Source organism: Rosa rugosa, chromosome 1 (genome assembly GCF_958449725.1).
Source record: "Rosa rugosa chromosome 1, drRosRugo1.1, whole genome shotgun sequence".
NCBI lineage: Eukaryota > Viridiplantae > Streptophyta > Magnoliopsida > Rosales > Rosaceae > Rosa > Rosa rugosa.
Genome location: NC_084820.1, coordinates 34,666,216 through 34,685,804, shown reverse-complemented (window position 1 = coordinate 34,685,804; position 19,589 = coordinate 34,666,216).

Genomic DNA, 19,589 nt, shown 5'->3' with positions numbered 1-19,589 from the left:
TCGGGCGTACATGGAGTTGAGGCCTACTTCCACATTGTAGGATTTATCGATCCTTTACATTTCTATTTTATTTTCTTGTATACCTTATATATTAGATTGCTCTGATAACCTAATGGCTAAATATTCTTAAGTTGAGACTTGTGTTGTGGTGGAGTTTGTTGTGAATAAGGTGGCTCCAGGAGAATAAGGATGGATTGTTTAGAAGTGTAATTGTCTTTCTACAGGTTTTAGGTAGTCCATTATTAGGGGAAGTTCCGCCAAATTTTTGGTAGAATTTCTTCTAAGGTGAGCCCCACAGGGCCACTTGGATTTCAGGGTGAAATCCAGGGCTAGTCCTGTCTCTCCGACTGCAGTCAAAAGACCATCCCAATTTATTCATGTTCCCATTGACGTAACCCTACTCTAAGGCACCCATGAGAGTGCGTTCCTCTGGCTCAGATCCTTTACCAGAAGACATGTGCTCCTCCCCAACAGCAGGGGTTAATGTTACTGTAGCCAAGCCCGAGCCACCTTCTCCAGAGGATGAGAGATGTTCCACTGCCTTGAAGATTCTCTTTCTCCGAGGTTTTGGACCCTCAAGATCAGCTTTTTAGGTTTCAATCCCAATGGTTTCGGATTGTTCTTACGCCTTGGCGGACATCCCAACTTTGCCTTCTTCGCCGAGGAGACCAGAATTACCCCATTATTGCTCTTCAAAGCAAGTTCATGTTCAAAATCAAGAATAACACCCTCCACCTGAGGTACAACCTCAACTGTCTTCTTGCGCTTGGTATATTGCATTAGGGCCATAGAGGCCATTCTCTTCTTCCCACTAAGAGATGGGACATCAGCAGCAGCTTGCATAGGATTGATGATCGGCTGGACCGGAGACAGGATCTTCGCCAGTTGAGCCGCTATAGCTGATGTCGAGAAGCCCTGGAATGAAGTTGAGGTCGACTTAGCCATGGAAGTGAAGAGGTTTGGTGTTGGGGACTGAGCCAACACCTCCACAACTGCAATCCTGGCTGAGTTAGGATTAGGGTTGGCTCCGATAGAGACCTGCAGTGCTTCCGGGGGGCCAGCACAACCCGATCGTTGATGTTCCATCATATCACAAACCCAACAAAACCCTATGAGCCTCTCATATCTGAACCTTACCGTGGCAGATGCACCTGTGGTGAAATCAAAGGTGGGTGGAGGGAATACCTGTTTGATAGGAGACGACACAGCATGCCGAATGCGAACCCAAGCCGTCGTACCCTTTCGAATGCCAGCCTTGTCCAGATACACGATCTCCCCTAAGGTCGCTCATAAGCGCCACAACGCCTTCAGTGACAAGGGCTAGTGGTAAACCCATAATCTCAACCCAAACGGGAATGGAAGAGATCGGCACCTGCGCCTCATCTTGCAGACCATCGAATTTAGCCATAGCCAACGCCCACTTACAGAAAAACCACGACCCACCCTCAACAATCCTCAAGCGATCCTCTGGATTTGAGAACTAGAACACAAAATGATCCTTAACTGCACGCGCAGAGAGGCGATTCCCAATCCCCAAGAGAGAGGTCATGGTCCCCAAGAACACCTTGGGATCGGTCCGGCGCTTAGCCGTGACAGAGAGAAACCCCACCGTGAAATGGTGGGTGGACATAGCAGTAGCACCAGCCAGACCAAAGGACGTCCAACCATCTTCAGAGATCGCTAATGCTGCTACCCAAATGAGCGTGACGTGATCAACCATGGCGGGAGAGAGGGATGCCAAGAGATGAAGATGCGAGAGAAACCCTAGCAGAGCGAAAAAATCCTAGCACCGAAAAACTCTCTTAGTTTTGTTTGCATTAACCCTAGATAGTTAAATAGACATCCTAATGCAGAATAAACCATATATATATTTTTTTTCTTTTGAAAGAAAGTGGGTGTCAATCCATTAAAATGAATTTGTAATCAACATTACACAACAACCTCACCCTGAGTGGGCTACGTCAATATCCATCCATTACCTAGATGAATGTCGCATAACATTTGCAACAACAAATAGAAAGCCTAAATTATTCAAAGAACCTAGAAAACAACTACCCCCTACTTAGTCCCTTAACTCATCCATAGAAGCTACCATAGCTTCTTCATTCACCACTAACTTGATACACATTTACGCAAGTGTACGTATCATTGTCAAGATAGGGAAGTATAATGCCCAAAGTTATCGTACCACGGGGATTAGTGGCTAACCCACAATCCTTGGGTAGTCGGAACCAAAGTCACAAGCAAATAAAGGAAAGTAAAACAAATAAAAGGCTAATCTAAGGCACCAAGCCTTAGCAATGCTCGGCTTTGGTTTTCACCAAAGCGTAATCAAACTAAGAGCCTAGTGATGACTATTTACAATGAGGTAGAAATTGTCATTAAACATTGTGATTGTAATTTTCTAAAAAGACTAAGTCAAAAACTAAATTAACAACAACAATTAAAAACAAAGAAAAAAAATAAAAGAGAGATAGAATTGGGTACTAAGGATCACTCTAGCAATTTCAATGCAACGAACACATTTCAAGCAAACAAACATATCTTCATGAGAACCAAATCCCGTACTTAATGCCGGTCAAGGCCACTAAGCCAAATTTCCTTGAGGGTATTCACATTTTCAGTTAGGACAAATATGAACTCTCTAACTCATAAATTAGTACCTTACCAGGGCTACCAAAACATGAGCTAAAGGCGTAGAGCTCTAGAAATTAGGGATTTAAGCATGCAATAGTTACAACCTAAAATGTAATGGTTACGTAGTTCTCTACCTAATGCCGGTTAAGGCCACTAAGTCAATTTCTCTTATTTGTAAAATATTATTTGGACCTAATATTATCTACATTAAGTAAATAACAAACTGATTAAACTTATTACAATAAATGGGAAATATATGAATTATCTACCTAGACACCTAATGAGCTTTGGTATGTCACTCATATGGTTAGGAATCCATTTTGATAAAGATAAATATCTAATTAGTTGATATGATAATTATAGCATCTTTCATAAATAACTCATTGGCTAGAATCAAGGATTCTTTTATGGGAAGACCTATCTAGCTTGTATATATAGGTGCTTGAAGTCCCTATTCACTGTGTGACAAAACATTCAATCCTGCCCCATAGAGAGGAGTTAAACACATAGTTGAGTAGAAGATTTCTTGCGTGTGGCTGCTTGAAGTTTTGGAGCTCGGATTATTTGTGTTGAATAGCTGTGTTGCTGCTACTGGTTTTGAAGGAATGGATGTTCTGCATGAAGCAGGTGATGCATCTCCTCTTGTTGTATTCTAGTTCATATTGTATTGATCATTTGGTTGTGTTTATGCATTTTGTGAAACGATCTTGGTTTTCTCATTAAGTTAACAAATGGTATCAGAGCCAAATTTCACAATTCATAAATCATTTTTAGAAGATCAATTCATTGTATTTTGAACTAGTGTTTTGTGTTATGTTGAATTGCAAAACGTTTTGGGAAATTAGGGTTTTGGTTAACAGGCCAAGAAAAAAAAAATTAAAATCGGATAAAGATCGTTCTTGGGGAATACAAGTATTGGGAATTATTGCTTCCGCTAAAATTGTTGCAGAATTGCAGTCGCAAAGGTTAGGCCTTCCGAGAACCATGTTTCGATTCAAAGCTTTAATTAGTTTTCTGTTGAATTACAAGAACACTAGAAGCATTCCCGGCGTGCACCTAGGCTAGAGTAGATGGTGACCGGATGAAATTTAAGTTTTGGTGTGTTTGTGTCTCTGAATTGAATTGAGTTGAATTGAAACGATTTTGTGCTTTCTCTGTGATTGCTTATGGATGGTTGTGCTTAATATTTTGCATTCTGCTAATATATATCTGTGATTGAACAATGATTATATGATGAATTGATGAATGTTTGAGTTAAGAAGTTCACTATCTCCCTGTAAATGTTGTCATATTTTCATTGAGAAAATTGCAGATTGAGTAAAGTTTCTTTTCAAGTGCCTTGATATCTTGAATTGAATTTTGTTAAACTTTATTTAGGTCACAGATTGTTGCAAATAAAAATAGGCATGTTGCACAAAGCAATTTCTGTTATTATTTGCATTTGATCATTAAGATAAAAATGACCTGGAAACTTGTGTTAATTGTTTTCAAACTGTGCTTACTCGTGTCTTCCAAAGAAGTGTTAATATAGCATAGTTTGGTAACAAACAGCTTCACACATGATTTTGAATTCATATTTTGATACTTAAAGACTCTTCTACTGTCATAAGATGTTGATTGTCTTTTTGGATAACTTGAGTTATCTAATTATGGGGTGAAGATTCAGAAACTTAAGTACATTATGTCTACTGCTACAAAAGTGTTGCCTAATGTGAAATTCAGATTTGGGGTATTTTCATTGACATAATATCTTGTGGTACTTGTTGCCATTATGGTTGATATTTTGTTTTGGTGTTTTATGTGTTTTTGAACTGCTTTTGGAACTAACACATAAATCTGCAGAAATATTGCTAAATTGAAACTTTGTATTTTTTGAGTTTTGAAACTGAAACTTACAGAATTTTGTCTTTTTGACTTTGCTCATTATGAAGTATTTACATGAACCTCAACAATATTTTGATGCTCACTGGAACAAACTTTAGAGCCTGGAGAGATTTGGTAGAGCGTTATATGATGATGCATGAGAATATAGACCTAGTCTTTCATGAGGATGAACCTGAGGCATTAACTAAAGATAGTTCAGCTGAGGAGGTTAAGGCATTTAAAGCCTGTCACAGGTCAAATAGAATTGCCAAGAACACCATTAGAAACACTATGTCTGACACTGTAAGAGGTAGTGTAGAAGAACCTGACTTGGCTACTGACTATATGGAGGCCATTGAGAGAAAATTTAAATAGAGTGAGAAAGCAGAGGCTGCAAGATTGTCTAAAGCTTTCTTTGAGCTGAAGTATGAAGGATCTGGGGGAGTTAGAGAGCATATAATGAAGCTAATCCACATTAATGCTAGGCTCAGGGAGTTACTGATGGGAGTGAATGATAACCAAGTGGTGGATGTTGCACTGCATTCTTTGCCAAATACCTTCAGTGGGCTTAGAACTATCTACAATGCTCTAAAGGGTACCTGGACCATAGATGAGCTCATATGTCACGCCCCTGATTTTTAACACAAATAAAAATCGATATATAATCCTATAATTATACATGCGTGAACGTTCAGCCATCAATACCAAATACCTGGAAAACTTTTTCCCTTAACAATAAACATATTGATGCCCTGAACCCACTATGTCAATATTGATCCGCCTACAGAGTCATATATCACATAAGCTTACGAATTAAATTGTCAACAACAAAGTAAAACGTAAAAGCTCCTCAGAGTTTACTACATAGCGGAAGTCATAACAATGGCAAAGGCAAACAAGTTTGCTTCCTACCAGTTATGCTGCCAACAAGCTACCTCAGCTTCAGCCCCGATTATCCTACCCTGCAGGATTAACCCCTACACCGTTGGAATGGTGCACCGGGTTGTCACACAACAAACCCGGTAAGCTTTTGCAAGCCCGTATGAGTAACTCAAAACAACTCGCACAAAACTCCGGGATAAAAGCCCGCACGTTTCGATGGAGGAAACAACTCACACAAATTCACGTTTAAATCAATAAACAAATCACGGGATAAACCCACACGAATCACGAGATAAACTCACTCAAATCACGTTTAAATCAATAAACAAATCACGTTTCAATCAAGAAACAATGCACGGCGGACAGACTAGAGCTCTAACTGATCATATCCACAAACCCGGCCAAAGGCGTGAAGTCCCGATTTCCCACCCACGATCACATTTCGTGATCCACAACCCTCAACTCGTAAGTCTATGGATCCACGGTATAAATACCAAAACATTAAAGGAGTCGCACAGGACCCAAAATGTTACACGAATCTAAAATGAAAGATTCCCCGTAATTGATCCCTATCAATTACTCCCGGTACAAGACCCACATTTAAATAAACCACCCACGAACAAAAATGTTCCACAAACACAACACTTTTCAAAACAATAGAAATCAACTCTTTCACAAAATATTGTTTCACGAAAAGTCACTCCCAAAACAATAAAATGAACGCACCCACAATTATTGTTTTATCACACAAATCCACCTACACATATATATTTCACGTAAATATATATATACGTAGTCATCCTCTCAGGAATGCCTACTAATACCAACTATAGTTTGCAGTTAACTAAATAACTAACAAAACGATAAGGTAAGCCCGTTCGTAAATGAACATTGTGAGATTACTCACCTTGAAACTCCCGCTGCGTCTTCACACCACTAGACTACTTACAGAATGCACTCTGTTAAGCACCTAAGGAAAGTACAGCCTTGATTCAGTCAATGAAACACAAAGAATAACGTTCGAAACCCTAAATCGAACCAAAATTCCCAAAGTGACGCCAAATGAGGCGAAACCACATCCGAGACCACCCAATGTCTCCGGAATACTTCTACGATCGATATGTCCAAACCACAAGTCGATCGAACGCTCGGATCCTCACGGATCGAATAAATTTACCGATATGAAACGGTTAAAATCATAACAAATCCATACGAACTCCAAAATTTGCATATTATATATCGAAACGCTCGTATCAACGAGTAAAACATATATAATACCAGAAACAATCCCTTACATGGCCGGAACACCGCCGGAACGCCGCCACAGACGGAGGCGCACCGCCGCCGGCCAAAACTCATTATTTCACAAAACTCCCAACATCAAAAAGCTTCATCTAAGCATGCTTGTGGATTTTCATAACTAGCTCGAAGTCAGAAAACAAGCATAAAGGGTCGAAAACTACCTCACAAGCCGTGAACAAAAATCCAAACTGAGTTGATCGAGTTTTCACGTGAATCCTTCCAAACAACCACCACAGATCGCACAAGGAGACTGCTGCGAACTCCCCAGGCCAAGGTTGAAGCGCCGCCGACGTTGGAAGCCGGAAAACCAATCGGGTCCAAAAACACCCAATTCCAACGCCTTGCAGCGCCGCCGTGGAGGAGAATCGGAGCTAGAGGACACCACAGGGACGACCAGACGGAGGAGACGATCCTATCTGGAAAATTTCTCGGCCGGAGACCGCCGGAAACAGCCTGAAAAGTCGGGTCGGGTTTCCGGGTTCGGGTCGGGTCAGACGGAAATCTCAGACACTGAAGGTATCGACCGAGAGAGAAAAGAGAGAGAAAAGAGAGGTTTCCGGAAAAGGAAACAAATGAAAATAGTAAGTTTCCCACTTTGGAAACTTTTATTTATACTAAAATGGAAATTCCTTCCAATAGCCATAACTTTCTCATACGAACTCCGATTGACGCGTTCCACACGTCCACAAACTCGTATCGACGCGCTCTACAACTTTTGTGAATGAAGTTTTCGGAGAATCCCAACGAATAAAAAGTCAACCCTTGCGCCCCCCCTAAAATGGCGCTTCCCGAATAATTATTCGCTCGAAACACTTCCGCTCCATCCACGAGCCACGAAACCATCCAATAATTACTAATTTAATTCCGGAAAATCCTCGGAAAATAAATACGAATTTCCGGGGCATCATATCATATCTATCTGTGCTGATGAAGAAGATAGAATTAAGAAAGAAAGAGAGCCTGCAACCTCTGTGAACCTGGTGGAAAAGCCAAAGAAAAAGAAGAACAAGCTTAAGGTCACCAAAACCATCACTAAGCCATCTGGAAACACTGCAGCACCTAACACCACCAAAGCTTTTAAGTTCAAGTGCTACTTTTGTAAGAAAGTAGAACATATGACGAAGGACTGCTCAGGTTTTATGGCTTGGTTGGTGAAGAAGGGTAAGAATTTCTTAAGTACTACAGAAACTTTTTCTTTAGAAATTAATTTTGTCAATATTGAACCTCACACTTATTGGTTAGATTCTGGCACACCCTTGCATATTACGAATTCTTTACAGGGATTCACAAAGAAGATGGCACCAAGAAGTGAGGAAACCAATGTCTGTGTGGGAAATGGCATGAGGGTTGCAGTGAAGGCTATAGGAACCTTAAGACTAGATCTAGGTTTTGGAAATTTTTTAGTTTTGGATGATGTTTATTACATTCCCTCTATTAAGAGGAATTTGCTTTCTATGTCTCTTTTGGTTAAGACTGGTTGCTGTTTTTACATTGATTTGGATGGAATAAAAATTTCTAAAGGTTCCTTGTTATATGGTTATGGTTTTATTTTGGATAATTATATGAAATTGAATTGTTCAATACCTCAACAAGTAATCTCACTTGTTGAAGACAGAAATAACACATTAAGTAACAACACCATCACAGGTGTTAAAAGGACCTTGTTCAATGATAAATCAGCTTACTTGTGGCATAGGAGACTAGGCCACATTTCAAAAGAAAGACTGCAAATATTAGTAAAGAACAAAACACTTCCAGAACTAGACTTTTCAGACCTAGCAGACTGCATTGAATGTTTTAAGGGTAAAATGACAAACTTAAGAAAAAAGACTGCTAGCAGAAGTGAAGAACTGCTAGAGTTAATTCATACAGATATATGTGGTCCCTTCAGGCATAGAACAATATGTGGAAATGTTTATTTCATTACATTCATAGATGACTATTCAAGGTACTATTACATCTACCTATTGTCAGAAAAATCACAGTCACTTGAGGCATTTAAAATTTTCAAAACTGAAGTTGAACATCAACTAGAAATGAAAATTAAGACTGTGAGGTCTGATAGGGGGGGTGAATTTTATGGTAAATATACTGAGCAAGGACAACAAAAGGGTCCATTTGCTTTATATCTGCAGGATGTAGGTATAAAAGCTCAATATACAACACCATACAATCCCCAACAGAATGGTGTTGCAGAGAGAAAGAATAGAACTCTGTTGAATATGGTAAGAAGTATGATGTGTAATTCTGGGTTGCCAAAAATGTTTTGGGGAGAAGCTTTAAGAACTGCAAACTATCTTTGCAATAGGTCCCCAAGCAAGTCTGTGGATAAAACACCATTTGAGTCTTGGTGTGGTAGGCAACCTAGTCTGCATCATTGCCATGTATGGGGTTGTAAAGCTGAGGCAAGAATTTACAATCCCAATTTAGGAAAACTTGACCCTAAATCTGTAACTTGTCATTTTATAGGCTATTGTGAAAAATCTAAAGGTTATAAACTCTATGCACCTCACTACTCACCTAGAATTTTTGAAACTCATCAGGTTAAATTTCTGGGGGAGAGTATTTGCAATACAAAATTTGAAGATTTAACTAATGATTTTGAGGAAATTGCAGAAAGTGAGGATACAGAAATAGAAATGCCAAACTTTAAAAATAATGCAGAAACTGAAAGTGAAGTTCACAATGCAGTAGGTGGTGACTTAGAACTTGAAAACCAAAATGTTGAAGTGGCTGAACCTATACCAGATCAAAATGTTCCTGAACCTCAACAAAATGTAGCTGAACCTAGAAGATCACAAAGAACTAGGAAGCCAACTTTTGGTGGTCAAAATTATATTTATGAGGTTTATCTGCAAGAAGTTGAGAGCACTTTAGCAGATGATAATGACCCTGTAAATTTTAAGCAAGCTGCAGAAAGTAATGAGTCAAAACAATGGAAGAAAGCCATGGATGCAGAGCTTGAATCCATGTATAATAATGAAGTGTGGGAGCTTGTGAAGCCAGATCCAAATCACAAGCCTATAGGCAGCAAGTGGGTGTTCAAAACTAAGAGAGATGCCAAGGGAAACATTGAGAGACACAAAGCAAGACTTGTAGCTAAAGGGTTCACACAAAAGGAGGGTATAGACTTTACAGAAACATTTTCACCAATTTCAACTAAGGACTCTTTTAGATTCATAATGGCTCTTGTAGCTCACTATGATATGGAGTTACATCAAATGGATGTAAAAACAGCCTTCTTAAATGGTGAACTGGAGGAAGTGATATACATGTCACAACCAGAAGACTATATTGAAACTGGAAAAGAAAACTTAGTCTGTAAGCTTAAGAAATCTATATATGGACTTAAACAGGCATCTAGACAATGGTATAGAAAATTTGATTCTGTGGTTGCATCTTTTGGTTTTACAGAAAATCTAGTACATGAATGTGTTTATCTTAAAGTTGTTGGAAACCAGTTTGTTTTTCTTATCCTATATGTAGATGACATTCTCCTTGCTAGCAGTAACATTAAGTTACTGAAAGATACCAAAATATTTCTGTCGAATTTTTTTGATATGAAGGATCTAGGAGAGAGGCTTCTTATGTATTAGGAATTGAGATAAAGAGAGACAGAGCACAAGGTTTATTGGGATTATCTCAACAAGCCTACATTTCAAAAATACTTCAGAGATTTGATATGGCTACTTGTGCTCATGGGGTGGTTCCAATATCTAAGGGAGATAAATTAAATAAGGATCAATGCCCTAAAACAAGTGTTGAGAAAAAGGAAATGGAGTCTGTACCATATGCTAGATTAGTTGGCAGTCTCATGTATGCACAAGTGTGCACTAGGCTAGATTTATCCTTTGCAGTGGCATGTTGTCTAGATTTCAATCTGATCCTGGACACAAGCATTGGACTGCTGGCAAAAAGGTATTGAGATACCTACAGAGGACTAAGAGTCACATGCTTGTGTATAAGCGTGTGAAGCTTTGCCATTGTTATGACTTCCGCTATGTAGTAAACTCTGAGGAGCTTTTGCGTTTTATCTTGTTGTAGACAATTTAATTCGTAAGCTTATGTAATATATGACTCTGTGGGCGGGTCAATATTGACATAGTGGGTTCAGGGCATCAATATCTATGTTGTATAAAGGGAAAAAGTTTTCCAGGTATTTGGTATTGATGGCTGAACGTTCACGCATGTATAATTATGGGGTTATATATCGATTTTTAATTGTGTTAAAAATCAGGGGCGTGACACCTAGGGTGTAGAAAAATGGGTCTTAAGCTTATGAAATGTGTGTGCAAAGGTGCTTAAATACTCCCTTGGGTTTAAGGGTCAAGATTGGACTTTTACCCTAGATCCAAGGGCTCAAAAACAAATAGAAAATTGGTAAAATGAAAAGACTAAAACAACCTAATAAAAATGTAGAGAATTAGAAGATTAGAAAACATTTTGGAAAATATAAAGAAAACCGGAGGGTAAAAGTGTAAGTGAGTGTGTGTCTAGTGTGAACACAAATAAATATCTCATCCACATGTGTGATGTGTGTGAGGTGTGGTCTACTATTATTATTGTCATTACATCCATTTTGAATTTGAAATTTGAATACAAATGGGCTTGGGTCTTCACTTGTGCTTCTTTGGTCTTGGGCCTTGGACTTCATGCTATCGGGCCAAGTTGACTTGGTTGATCCGGTGGTCAACCAGTTGACTTTTCATCCTTTAGTCGGAGTTGACTCTAATTTGCTCAAATTTCGCACCATTTTCTCTCAATTTCCGCAACTCCGCTTATAACCTACAAATAAATAAAAATGGATTAATTACATAATAATTGACTTAAACATTAGCTTAATTCTAGTATTTAGAGTGCAATTACGCACATAAAAATGCGTGTAATCAACCACGTGAAGTGCACACTTAGCTCTAGTGTCCATTAACTCGTCCACTAAAACTTCCTCAATCTCTTCACCATCTAATTGCATAGAAGTCGCTTGACTTTGCCCTCTAGTGGCTTTAGGGTTCTCTTCTTCCGGGGCTTCTTATCACCAGCAACACTGGTTTTCACCTTTCAAGGCGCCACATCCTCCATCTTTGGCTTGTTGCAGGCTCCAAGCGATATACCAATCTTTCTCTTCTTCAGAGGAGACACCAATAATGTCCCCTTGTTTTTTGGGAAGGTCCAACTTCAGCTCAAAGTCCAGAGCCACAGGAATGGTAGGGTGAACAACCTCCTTGTTGCAACTTTACTTTATGTCGCTATAGCCAAAGAGGCACTACACTTAGACTTGCAAATGGACTGAATTTTGATCCGTATCCGCTCCGGATCCATGGTTATTGAACATGTTTGGATTGAAAATTTGAACCGTTGATGTGTTAGTGGTCCGGATCTGTTAATCTGTCTATTTAACTGATTAAACACGGATTTAGGTTGATCTGATCCATTAATAATCTGGTCTGTTTTTATAATAATAAAATGTTATTTTGAAAATATTAAATATAAAATATCAAGAATACTAATTAGTTTTTTGAATAAAATAATAAATATACATATATTATAACAAAATTTTTGCAAATACCTAAAGGACGTAGTCTTCTTAATTAAGCTTATAATATTGAGAGTACGGGATAATTAAGAGTATTGTCAATATTGAGAATATGAAATTGAAGATTATTGATGCTTATGTTCTTTTTGCTCTCCAAAAAAAAAAAAATCAATGAAGCATTGCTTTGTTTAGTATTTTGGTTACCTTAGCTTATCATTCTAAGAAATATTTTGGTTATGTAATTCACTTTTCGGTGATACTCTTCATTTGATTTTAATATTTTATTAATATTCTATGAAGTATTATGATAAAAGTTTAATTATTATTTAAAAATTAAAAATATTTGTTGTTATGAATGGATCAGATAAGCCGTTCGGGTATCTGTTAATCTACCGGATACGAATTTGGATTGAGCACTATTAACAATCTGTAGCAGGTTATCAGATTGGATTAGATTGAAATCTTTTATTACTAAACGGATTCAGATTTAGGTCAATCCGGTCCATTTACAGGTCTAGCTGCGCTTCACGCCAATGATTGATGAGAGCGATATTTGCTAAGATTTTAATGATGAGAGCGACATTATCATAGCAAATATTTTTAGATACTTTTGAGTCTATAAAGGCAGGCAAGGAAGAAATGGCGTAGAAATGGACAAATGAAGTTTTCCCAATCCTACTAGGAGAAGGAATCCCAGTTGAAGTAGGAATCCTAAGTCAACTAGGAGTAAGCTCATCGAAATGATACAAAAATGAGAAATGACAGAATCCCAGTTGGACAAGGAAACTCATTCCTGCCAGGAAGAGGAAACCTAACATGACTAGGAGTCCTTGTTATACAAGGAGAGTTTCGGAAGGTTCCAAAACATCTCAGAAATAAAGAGTCCTAAATGAACTAGGAAACCTGTTAGCATTAGGAGCCCTGATGATACTAGGATACCTCGGAAGGATAGGAGATGTTGTGGCTAGCTTCAAGATGACTCAAGATTGTATAAGAATGTTCTAGAATAACAAAGTTGGCATCACAACTAGAGAATGGGCTTTGAAACGTCCAAGTGAAGAAGCCTGGCCCAAAGATTGAAGCATGTGACTTGCATGTGAGGTTCTAGAATAGTCTTGACGTTAAGGAGGTGTCCTAGTCCCACATTTATTCATTATTGCCGTGAGAATTACGAGGAAAATACTAGAAGATTTCGGTAAAGTTCAAATTTGGAGAGTTTGGGTGAATATCTACTTCGTGTGAATTATGGAAAAGAAAATAAAAGAGAATAAATATTAATTTAGGTTTCCTGATTGCATACGAGTTGAATGAAGTCCAAATTGAGGGAAAGTGCATAATAATTTCGGCAAAGAAGATTACAATGAAGAATCAAGATTGTTCTCGACTTCTCAAGGAATATTTTGATTGGTTGAATGAGGTTATTGAAGTAGAAAGTAATCAAAACTCTATGCTATGCCGTGCACTATATATAGGAGGCTATGTGAAGACGTTTTTACCACCACAAAATTCAAAATCAAATTCACAAACACTTCCCTTCTACTCTCAAGATTTCGGCATTCTTCCATTCTTCAAAGTTCAAGACCGTGAAGCATCATCCTCTCCATTCAAGCATACTTGCCATAGCCATCATTCAATCCACCACCTTTGAAGCTACTTGCGTCCTTGAAGAATTCAAGAGTATAGCCATGAACATCTCTATTTTGTTTTTGGTTTTGATACTTTGTAAAACAATTTCAGATTTGAGTTTTGTTTTATTGAATTGGCTTTTGCGATTTCATGTTAGATTGAAGTATTGATTTCAAATGTTTAGTTTTCGAATACTATGAAGCATGTTTTAGCTTTTAGGTTTTCAAAGTGTGAATTGCGATTTCATATGTTTTATGCATGCGTGTTAGTTTTGTGCTTCAATCACATCGCTTAAATGTTGATTGATATTTGGATGCATACTTTAATTGAGAGCATCTAATTGACCTTTGGATGCATACTTTGATTGAGAGCATGTAATTAAATCCATATTAAGATGTGCTAGCATTTTAGGTCTTAATAATTAATGTGAAAAACTTATAATTCCTTAGGTAAATCAACAATGAGTTTTGTAGGACATCCATTTAAGTGGTGACGGCATACCCAATTTTGTTTTGTTTTTTGTTTTTTTTTTTTAAAGAAAAGATTGCATGGCAGATTCAAACAAATACAATACAATAATTACATAGTGAGCCCAATCCCAGACACAAGTGATGATAATGCACATGAGGAGGACCTATTTTAATTAAATTATCCAAAAAAATAAAGATATTTTGTCCATTTACCCTAATTCTAGGTATTTTTTCCCACTTACCCCGTTAAGTTTTTTTAATTCCCCTTATCCATAAAGATTCTAATAAGGTATTCCCTAATAACCAATTATGTTTTTTTTTTTTTTTTTTGAGACTATTTTACCCTCACCCATTTGTTACAGAGAGAGAGAGGGAAGCCATAGGGGACTCCGCCGGAGTCCAGTCACCTGTCACCAGATTCCGGCCAACGATCGCCAGATTCCGGTCATCGGCCGCCACCCACCGGACTTCTCTAAAAACCTCGCTGAATGTCTCTAAAGAGGTCGTCAGATATCTCATAGGTCGCCGGAAAGGTTTATTGTCCCAAATAGACCTGTATTGCCTCCCAATAAACCTCTATTGCCCCCCAATAGACCTTTATTGGGGGACAATAGAGGTTTATGAAACCTCGCGGATGTCCCCAAAAAAGTTGTCGAAGATCTCATATAGGGTCGGATAGGTTTATTGTCCCCCAATAGACCTTTTGGTAGCCGGAATGGGAACTAATCTCCCTAAATTAGACAAATAAAACTTTGATTAAGGAAAAAAAAACGAGGAGATTACATCAATTCACAACATTTATTGTCCCCCAACAGACGTCTATTGCCCCTAATAAAACTTTTTTTTTCTTTTCTTTCTTTCTAGCATTCTGCCCTCTTTTTCTTTTTCTTTTTCTGGTTACAAAAAGATAAATTTGTAACAGTATTCAACTAAAACATCCAAAATGTTTTGACTAAAGCCCCCATTTTCTCTTTGTCAGTAGTCCAAAACGTCCAAAACAATATTCAACCAAAAGCTGAGGTTTGCTTTTCATCTTGGTTTATATGTAAATTCCAGTAATCCTACGATTGCCCTCAAAATTGCAGCCAAGCACAATCAACCCGAAATAGTTAGCAGACCCCAAAATTTCAGTTTCTTTAATCTTGACTAAAACTCGAATTCATGTATATCATCATCTGCAACTCGACCAATAGAGCAACTATTATACTTGAATTGAAACTAAACGTAGTTGGAAATTACCCAGAAACTGCCTGAAAACTATTGCAGCCTCCGAGCTTCATTCCTTCGTCATCGGTCGTTGTATGAACAAAAGAAGAGCACAAGGAGGTCCACGGCGTCAAGAATAAGCTTCAGCTATCGGTGAAACGCCAAAAAAGGGCAGGAATCAGAAAACTCGATCGGAAAAGTCGTCACCTTCTCTCCTTTGATTCTCCATCATCGTTGCTTTTCATGGAAAACCAATACCACAGAGACGTCGACGACGTCGAGCCATTTCCAACGCCTGTGGTCCACCGCAGCTCTGCGGCCAAATATGGGAGTACCGGCTGAGTCTTTCATCCTTCCAAAACTGGTCTAGGTCATCCCCGCGCCGTGAGAAAGAAACAGACCCTGGCCTCCTCCACTCCGGCTTCTACAGGTCTCCGGCTTATCGAGGACGATGGTGACGGAGGGATCGATCTGCCGGAGGGATGCGAGAGAGAGAGAGGAGATCAATTTGCTGGAGGTATAAGAGAGATAGAGTGGCATGATGTGATTTCTTAATTAAGTTAAGGGAAAAATGGTCATATACTATTAAATTGTGTAGGCGGGAACAAAAATCTGCTGCTGAGGTAAGTGGGATTATTTTGGTGCATTGTGTCAAGAACCCAAAAAAAAAAAAAAAAGGTTTTTTTTTGTTTTTGTTTTTGTTTGTTTTTTTGAAATAAGAGCCGGTGCGGCTGCTCTCAAACCTTGATTAATGAAGGCCATTGGATCGATCTTCTTCTTGACAAAAAGAAGTCGGCCTACAACATAGTGGTGAGAAGAGAACACCGACTTTTCGGTGACTCCAAATGAAACCTGACCCTTGTCAAAGATCGTCAATGCAGTAGCAAGGCGGAAAGAGATATCGTCAACCATTGTAGGAGAGCGGCGAGGGATGTTGAGAAGGGTTGGAAGAAAACCTAGGGTTTGCTCATTTTTTCTCTCAAATACGAAATATGTTGAATGTTGACTATTCTGTTCTTCAACCATTAGTTGTTGAAACCACAATTATCAAGTCAAGTATTCAAACCTAATCGATCTAGATAAGAAAAAGGTTTAAAGTCGTTGAGTCGGGTCACACTGCACTCTGGTATGCTTGAGCGCCGAGGTAATCATTAATAGGGAAGTAATGGTGCCTTCCATGGTTGATAGCAACAGGTGGAAGCTAGAGGGTTTCAAGGAGAGCCCTCGCTCATCTCGGATCCCATCCTGTATTATCAGTATGTTTCGATATTAAAAAAAAAAAATATATATATATATATACAATCCTTCTTGGCTAAGGACATTCTTACCTAAGCTTAGGTACGGATTTCTAGTTTTTGGCCACTTTTCGATCACATATTCACATCTTAACCGTTCAGTTTTTACGTCCTAATGTATAGATCATCTCTGCCAAAATTTCAGCCAAATTGATGATCGTTAAAGCATTCAAAACTGCAATTTACAACAATGTACACGGACGGTTCCTGTTTGACAAAATCAGTTCGTTCGTGTAACTTGCAGTTTTTGATGCCTTAACGATTATCAATTCGGCTGAAATTTTGCAAAAGTGATCTATACATTAGGACCTAAAAGTTGAACGGTTAAGATGTGAATATGTGATCGAAACGTGGCCAAAAACTGGAAATCTGTTCCATAAAGCCTCTATGTGTGTGTGTCTGTGTGTGTATCAATAGACCTTCATAGGATCCATGTGAAGGAAAATTAATTAGATCCATTTTCAAAAAAAAAAAAAATTACTCCAAAAATAAATAGGGCACTAGAACTGACCAAGTTAACTTTACGTTATATAACTAATCACATTTTACACTCTTAGATTAGTCTAATGACTCAAATTAAGACATATTTGATATCCAACTTAAAAATTCTAACTAAAAATCTAAACCCTAAATCCTAAACAATATACTATAAACCCTAAACTCTATACGATGTCTTAATTTCTTTATTTATTTACTTTTTTGAACAAGACGATATCTTATTTCCTCAAAAAGCTAAAAAGAAAAGGATCTAACATGATTTAATTTGTAGGATTTGGAGCAAGATTTAGGATTTATGGTATAAGCTGCTTCGAAAATTTTTGTACATGCAAGTTGAAGCAAAACACCGAAGCATTAAGTAATAAGTGAAGGTGGCAAGACACTCTCTTGACAATGCGAAAGCTGCCTAGGCGTAGTAGCAAGCCTAATATATATAAATCCAGGCTCATTAGTGCAGTCAAGCCCAAAAGCACTGGACTCCCCAACACTCTACACATCATCACCACCATTGACACGCTCAAAGCAAGCGCATAATTTAACCCTGAAAATATCGTTAGTAGTATAAGCAAATAGGGATCGTTCTATTCCGGGGATTGAGGGTACACCTGTCATTGTCAAACAATTAAACAATTAAAATTAAAACAAAGTATAATATTCACAAAGATATTCACAATTATAAACATTGTACACGAAAAAGGGGGTTTTTGATTTTGGTTTTTCCGAAAATAAACTAAGTTAACAAAACAATTAAAATGCAAAAACATAAAAATAAAGATGGAATGAGAGAACAAAGATCAAAAACCGAAACATATGATTAAAATCGATTCAAACCCTAATATTGTTCATCTAAGTCATGAGAAAGGAGTTGATCATGTGAAATGTTAGAAAGCAAACAATTTCCCATATTTTACTTTTCAATGCTAATTAATCTAAGTGAAAGCACAAAGACTAATCCTATCAAACATGCATTCAATCCCTAGAAAGCTAGTAAATCATGACATGCTTAACGCATGAAACACATAGAAAGGCTATCAACTCAAGTGTGCAACTTAGTATGGAAAAGTCCACCTAATTGCAATTCTCTTTAATTAAATTCGGTTTTTGCACAAAACCTTTACTACTGTTCGATTCAAGAACACAAAACCAAAAAGTTGATTCATGTTCTTAAATTGTAGCACCATTCATACAAAAACCCTAAGTGTTTGCAACCACATAAGATTAAAATACAAAAGATATCTATAAAGCAAATTTAATTAACCAAACTCACATAAGCAACTTTCGAAGAACAATAATATGAATCTGAAAATTTCATTCAATCATAAAAAATTCCAGAAATTAATATTCATTCAAACATATATGTCAACTAGAGCAAAACCAACGAAATCAAAGCAAAGGTTACAAAGGAGAATCAGATTACAACGTGAGATGGAGATGGTGATGAACGATTGATGTGGTGGTCTCTTGAATCTCGAAAGCAAGCTTCAAGGATGGTGGTGGATGATGATGCTCACGGCAATTCTTCTTCTCCCTTGGCCTTGCTTGAACTCGTGGCTTGCTCTAGAGGATGGAAGAACTCACGGCTATTCTAGAGAACTTTTCTGATTTTTTCTAAAGTGTAAATTGTATCGAAGAGAGGCCCCTAGACGTTGAGAAAGAGGGAGCATATATAGGGGACGGCAAGCCTTGGTCTCCAAGCCGTGTAAGTCTCTAGGGTTTCTCACGGCAAAGACTTGATAACTCCACATAATTTCCTCCAATGAAATCTTGCCAAGTAAGCCCTATGATGTGTCTCAACCAATCACATAATTCTCTAAAATATCCCCCTTGATTTTCTTGCCGAAATACCATGATAATATTCTGATTTTATCTCTTAAAATTCGGCCACAACTCCTTTAGAGAATATAGGAATGTATCTAGACTTCTTTTGAGAGCTCTTTGTGTTCAACACATATTCTCTTACCTTAAAAGTCTCCCAATAAAATCTCCACGAAATCTTCTTATTATTTTCTGATTTTTCACGGCAAAACTCCTTCTTTCTCTCTTGCTTTGGACGGCAAACCCTTCTAGGGTTTCTTCCATGCGTCACAAACCCTAGTTGCTTGGGCCTTGATGGGCCTTGATCCATTTTGCCGAAAATTCAAAGTGTTCTTGGGCTTCGTTGCTTTATCTTCAAGCCTTCTTATTTTCCAACGCAAAACACTTCATTTCTTTCATTTCTTTTCATAGTTGCGTTGGAAACTTCATTGGTAAGCTCTCCTCCATTTCGCAGGGTTTCCT